The sequence below is a fragment of the Macaca fascicularis genome, chromosome 9 (genome assembly GCF_037993035.2).
Source record: "Macaca fascicularis isolate 582-1 chromosome 9, T2T-MFA8v1.1".
Classification (NCBI taxonomy): Eukaryota; Metazoa; Chordata; class Mammalia; order Primates; family Cercopithecidae; genus Macaca; species Macaca fascicularis.
Window position 1 is genome coordinate 31,609,281 of NC_088383.1, and position 7,506 is coordinate 31,616,786.

Here is a 7,506-nt window from a genome sequence, read left to right on the forward strand (position 1 = left end):
AAGTAGCCCCCAGAGGCCTTACAGTCGGCCACGGGATGTCTGAGGTTCCAGTTATCCCTTTGGCGTGAGGTCATCCTTCAGAAGGTCTATGAAATGTAAGTTTGTGGGGAGAGATGAGCGTCACTCATCAAGCCTCTGATAGCAGGGATCTGAGAGACTGGAAGGCCATGATGTAGGGGAAGGGTTAGAAAGTCAAAAGTCTGTAGCCGAATATTTCAGATTTTATTTGCTCATTAGTGGGTCATGAAATCAACTTAGTGCAAGGTATCCAGCCTTTAAAAACGAATTAGAATAGGACATACCAAAATACAATGTAAATTATTTTGAACACTGTATTATTTTTATAAAATAAAACCTTTTGTTTCCATTGCAGGTATCTACCTGTGTATAGTACATGTATGTATGAATGTGTGTCTTGGGTTGCAAATATATCTTTTTTATTTGTGGGTCGTCATCTTCCTGGGACTGTCAGGCAGTAGGGACTCAAGTGAGAAAATGCATGGGGGCACCACAATTGAGGGACTAGGACAGATGTTCCCTCCTTCACAATTTTGCTGAGGCCTACCCTAATGAAAACAGCATGACTTCAGCTTGATCTGGTAAAGCCAAGTCTGCACACCTACAACTTGCTGATCTTCGACAAAGCTGACAAAAACAAGCAATGGGGAAAGGACTCCCTATTCAAAAATGGTGCTGGGATAACTGGCTCGCCATATGCAGAAGATTGAAACTGGACCTCTTTCTTATATCATATATAAAAATCAACCCAAGATGGAGTAAAGACTTAAATGTAAATCCAAAAACTATAAAAACCCTGGAAGACAACCTAGGTAATACCATTCTGGACATAGGAATGGGCAAATATTTCATGACAAAGATGCCAAAAGCAACTGCAACAAAAGCAAAAGTTGACAAATGGATCCAATTAAACTAAAGAGCTTCTGCACAGCAGAAGAAACCATCAACAGAGTAGCAGACAACCTACATAATGGGAGGAAATATCTGCAAACCATGCATCTGATAAGGGTCTAATATCCAGCATTTCTAAGCAACTTAAACAAATTACAAGAGAAACACAACCCCATTAAAGAGTGGGCAAAGGACATAAACAGACACTTTTCAAAAGACATACATGTGACCAGTAAGTATATGAAAAAAAAGCTTAACATCACTGATCATTAGAGAAATGCAAATCAAATGAATGCCTTATGAAAACCACAATGAAATACCATCTCACACCAGTCAGAATGGCTATAATTAAAAAGTAAAAGAATAACAGGTGCTGGCAAGTTGCAAAGAAAAAGGAACGCTTATACATTGTCGGTGGGAATATGAATTAGTTCAACCATTGTGGAAAACGTATGGTATTCCTCAAAAACCTAAAAACAGAACTACCATTTGACACAGAAATCCCATCACTGGGAATATAAATTGTTCTATCATAGAGACACATGCACACATTCATTGTAGCACTAGTCACAACAGCAAAGACATGGAATCAACCTAAAATGCCCATCAATGGTAGACTGGATAAAGAAAATGTGGTACATGTATACCATGGAATACTATGCAACCACGCATACTAACACAGGAACCAACATACACAGGAACAGAAAACCAAATACCACATGTTCTCACTTGTAAGTGGGAGCTAAATGATGCCAGCACATGGACACATAGAGGGGAATAACACACACCGGGGTTTACTGGAGGGTGGGATGGAGGGTGGGAGGAGGGAGAGGATCAGGAAAAATAACTAACGGGTACTAGGCTTAATACCTGGGTGATGAAATAATCCGTACAACAGATGCCCATGACACTAGTTCACCTAAATAACAAACCTGCACATGTACCCCTGAACTTAAGGTTAAAAAAAATGAAGGAACTTGCCAGAATTACAGAACTAAATAGTTGGTAGAATCAGAAATGAAATCTAAAACCATAAGACAACAAAGCCCATCTTTCTAACCAACTGTGATATATAAAGGAGACCATAATGGGCTGGGCACGGTGGCTCATGCCTGTAATCCCAGAACTCTGGGAGGCTGAGGCAGGCAGATCACGTGAGGTCAGGAGTTCAAGACCAGCCTGGCCAACATGGCAAAACCCTGTCTCTACTAAAAATTCAAAAATTAGCTGGGCGTGGTGGCGCATGCCTGTAGTCCCAGCTACTTGGGAGGCTGAGGCACGAGAATCACTTGAACCCAGGAGGTGGAGTGAGCTGAGATTGCGCCACTGCACTCTAGCCTGGGAGACACAGCAAGACTCTGCCCCCCCCAAAAAAAAACAAAACTATAATGATACTAGACAAAAATAATTATAAACACTTGAGTAAGCATTGGAGTTTCTAAGCATATTACCAAATGCAAAGGCCATGCAATAAAATACTGCCAGATTTGATTGTAAATAATGTTAAAATTCTGCTATGTCAAGCATATATATGAAATATAAAGAAAAGTTTTTAAAGAAAATGCAACAAAACATTCCAATAGTGCAGTCACCTTCTGTAAATTTTCTGTGCATATAGGAGCACACATATATCCTTTCTCTCCCTCTTTCTTCCCCCTTTTTAAACAGCAAATGGGGACACAGTATACATTCTTCTGTACCTTGCTTCCTTCACACAATACTTATTCCAGCACATAAAGTGCCACTTCAGTCTTTTCCACCACACCATGGTACTCCATTATATGGTGTACTGTCATGTTTTTTACCAGCTCTGATAGACATTTCCGTTGGGTCTAGTCTTTTGCTAACTATAAACAATGCTGTAGTGAACATCCTTGTTCCTCTACCTGTGTCCTTGTGTGGTATTATCTATAGGATAAATTCTTAGAAGTAGAGATCCTGGGTCAAAATGTGTCTTTTAGATTGTGATAAGCATTGTCAAATTTCTTTCCATTACAACAAAATATTAATGACATTGTGCTACCTGGACACTAGAGACATGTTCCCCCCTACCCTTACAGTGCCCCATTGGGCCTTCCATCATCAGAAAGCTCATGCCACATCTTGACACACTAGTCCCGTCCTCCTGCTTCTGTTTGCCCACCCTTTACTTCCAGAAGGAATAAAGACCATTTGAAAGACTCAGTTTTCGTGGACATTTTAGAATAACTTTCCTAGAGTGTAACCATTGTCAAAAAGGCTTGGTTCAAATGAATGCCTTATGAAAACGTGAACTGTGCTTTAATTTGCATTAGATTGGGAGAAGATAGTATGTTAGTTTCCTAAGCACAAAACCTTAAATATCTTTCCAAGACAGCCAGAGCTCTAGGGGTGGTTATGCAGTGCATGTGTCTGAGCTACTTGGATCTCTTCCATGGGTGAATTTCTGTAGTAAGATATGCATTACCATTCAGGCAGCAATCAGACTAAATTCGGTGCTTTGTCTCTGCAAAGACCTGGTGGTCTCTTTGCAACTCCTAGGCAGAGATTAAATTCATATTTAATGAAAGAAGGCACAATCTTTTTACTGAGGAGTGCTCAGTGGCTATTTATTAAAAAATATGATCTATTGTAATTCTAGTAAGTTGAGATTTTGTTTTTTGGAACATACTTAAAATGGCAAGAATTGCCATCCTATTGTTTCTTCTTAAGCTAAGGGGGTGGGGCAATTCTGAAGATATGAGCAAATTTAATTGAAAAAGAAAATTTAGCTTCACATTAAAATTAGAAGGAATAATGTGTACATCTCTTAGTTGTCACATTTGGTTTCCTTCAATGGGTAGCATTTTTCCTAGAGTTAAGCAATGCATTGAAATATTTTCACACTTCAGACCATGGAAAATGTGATGTACTCCTAAGCCAAGGTCTGCATACTAAACACAAATTTAAAATGTGCTCCCAAAATTGTGGCTATAGTTTTATTATAGGAATAACCATGACCGTGACCGTGACCAAATATAAGACACAATAAACAGTTCACCTCTAGAAGTAATATTCCTGAAGAGGTGGATATTGTTCAAATATACATTAGGTTAAACCACAAGCCTAGATAAGCTTCTGATTGTCCAACGTCATAGAAGTCAGAATAAAGCTGAAGCTAAAAACCTGTTCTGCTAAATTCCAGGTCATACTCACCAGGACACTTTTTCTCAGGAGCCCAGTGAAAAGGGGAGATGCTATAAAATATGTACCTAACAAAGCTTGTCAGCGGCTTGAATGGAGCAAACCAGTCCAGATCTGAGAATTCTAGGAAATAAATGAAGTTGAACATTTACTGCCAACAACCATGTCACTGGGGCCACAGACAACTGGAGCCATGCAGCTGGGGAGGGGAGGAGTCTGTAGCCAGAGAAGGCAGTGGAACGCACCCAGGTTGGATAATTTATGGTGTGCTGATGAAGAGGCAACCTTCCATATGAGGAACAGCTTAACAGAGGAACAGTCAAGCTAAACTAGGAAGAGGTCCAGTGAGAGACAGAGAGAGCAACAAAAGCGGACGTGAATAAAAATGACAGGTAATAAAACAATACAAATCTAAAATGCTGTAACTTTCAGAAATAATTTAGGGCCAAAAGAAGAGGAAAGAAGAAACTAGTTTTGCTGGCGTTGGGACAATTTTCCAAGAAGCAAAAGACATGAAGCAAAATGAATGTGCTGAATTTAAGACCAAGTTTGCCTCCATGCCTTTCTAGCTACAAGTTTCGTTGCTTCTAAGGCTGGTTTATCCATAAAAAGTGTTAATTTTGTTTTTACTTAGCTGATGTATCTTTTTTTTTTCCCCCCAACAAACTGCTGTGCACTATTCCATGTCAGCCACTGGACCCTCTGTGGCTCTGTGCTGAACCTCTGTTCACAGGCACAGTTCCTGCCCTCAAGAGGCTTATTATCTAGTGTGAGAGGTGGACAAGTCCACCCTCAGCTTCTGGACAGCAAGGTGGGTGCTATGATAGCTAGAACAGGGGTAAGGGAAGGGCAGAGGGACAGCCGCAGGAATGAGGTGCTGCCTGGGCTGAGACCTAAGGAATATAAGCCCCAAAGTGAAGCCTGGCATGGAAATAATTTAGTGAATGTTGCTTTCTATTCTGATTGAATAGACACTTACCAAACCTCCATGCAATCCAAACCCGTTTTTATTTAAAAATTAAAATGCATTTCATGGCCAGGTACAGTGGCTCATGTCTGTAATCCCAGCACTTTGGAAAGCCGAGATGGACCGATCATGAGGTCAGGAGTTCGAGACCAGCCTGTCCAACATGGTGAAACCCCATCTCTACTAAAAAAAAAAAAAAAAAAATATTAGCCAGGTGTGGTGGTGGTACATGCCTGTAATCCCAGCAACTCGGGAGGGTGAGGCAGGAGAACTGCTTGAACCGGGGAAGCGGAGGTTGCAGTGAGCCAAGATTGTGCCACTGCACTCCAGCCTGGGTGACAGAGCAAGACTCTTATCTCGAAAAAAATATATAAAATAAAAATAAAATGCATTTCATGCAAAAATGCCAACTTCTGTGGTTCCTAGTAGTTTTCATCCTTGAATTCTGCACTTAAGATCTGTCTACTCGAGCTTTTTACAATCCTTTATATGGTACAAAATACCTCTTCTCCCAAGTCTGGCCAAAAGCCTATTAAATACCAGCTACCAGTTACCACACGGCCCACAGGTGCCAGGAATTTCATGTGTGTCTCTTTTACTCTTCGCAACAGTGCCTTGAGGTAGGACTGTCACCCCCATTTGACAGAGGAGAGAATGGAGTGTAACAGAGGGCCCTCTCTCAAGGCCACACACAGTAAGTACTGGAGCACTTTGTTCCACACCACACCACCTCTGGCCTAAGTATACAGGTTGGGACTGTTCCAATAACATTTCTACACCCAAGAAAGGCTCTGAGCTGTTCCCAAAGTAACTTTAGCTAAGTACTTTCTCTTGTCTTCCCACCATTCTCGATAAAGCACTACTAGTAAGGGCCAGAAATTCCTTATTTTGGGTGGCACTGGGGATGTTTGCATTGTAATGCAGGGGAGTTTTCAAAAGCTGAGAACTGTAACATGGTACCACAAATGAATCCATACACACTGACATCCAGGGTGGGTCCTATGCCCCACTAACCTTCCTTATCTTAAAAAAAGAATTTTTGGCCAGGCGCAGTGGCTCACACCTGTAATCCCAGCACTTTGGGAGGCCAAGGTGGGTGGATCATGAGGTCAGGAGATCGAGACCATCCTGGCTAACACGGTGAAACCCCGTCTCTACTAAAAAAAAAAAAAAAAAAAAAAAAAAAAAAATTAGCCGGGTGTGGTGGCAGGTGCCTGTAGTCCCCGCTACTCAGGAGGCTGAGGCGGGAGAATTGCTTGAACCCGGGAGGCAGTGCTTGCAGTGAGCCGAGATCACGCCACTGCACTCCAGCCTGGGCGACAGAGTGAGCTCCGTCTCAAAAAAAAAAAAAAAGAATTTTCTTAAAGATGAGCGTAACTTTTCCATGGCTCCCCACCTGCACCCTCCCTCTCCCCATGGATCAGTGTTCCATTGAGTCATCTAAATTTAGTTAGTACATTGGGGCCGCTGCTCTGAAATGCTCGGAAATGCAGCTGCTCTGAAATGGAGATCCAGCCAGAGTGCTGAATCATGAGCCAATCATATCATCTCTGTACCTTTGCTCTTTCCCCCATTCCTCACTGTACTTCTTTCCGGAGACTGCCTATGGCCTTGCTGTAAGAATATGTGGGGAGACACAGGCCACAGATGGGCTCCTCCACAACCTAGGGACTTCAGACTTTCCACGAGTGCTGGGTGGGTGTATTCTGTCCCCACACCTTTGTTTCCATACACACTCCACACCCACTACTCTACCTTGGCCAACTGGCTAGTATTTCTAAAACACGACTTCGTATCTGAGGATTGAGCAATCTATGAATTATTTCATAGTTTGAATTCAAGTTTCATGGTTTGAATTCAAGTAGTATTCTTTGTAGAAGTCATTTGGTAATGTCTTTGAGACCAGTCTTTCAAAAAAACAAACTGGGAACTGGTTTGAATGGTAAAGCCTTTTCATTATTAACCAAAAAGTTCTAAAACTATCAAACAGTAGAGGTCTGATATTCCCTATTTGAAACTGGGTAAAGCGTGATCAACTGACAAACCACAACACAATCTTTCAGATATTTCTATCCCTACTCTCTTATTCTCAAATTTACAAAACTATTTGCAAAAAGACAAATACTAGTTTTCTCTTTTACTATTTGAGGCAAATCATGTCTACGAACACTGGCTTTTAAAACCAGACATTAAAAACAGATGATGTAAGATCCACTAGCTTATCAATTAGAATTCCGTTCTTTCTCTGCTTAGGCAACTTCCTTGAGCACAAAATATTATGAACATGCCTGGGCTGAGCTGGCCACATGCGTGGTGCTTTCATCCAAGGCTGAGATTATCAGTAGGATGAGTGCTGAAACTCCACTTTTCTAAGAAAATGATTTTGCAGCCAGGATGGCCAGAAACTTCAAATGACAACTTTACTGATTTGAGGTAATTTCCCAGGAATTTAAGAGGCAATCATTTAC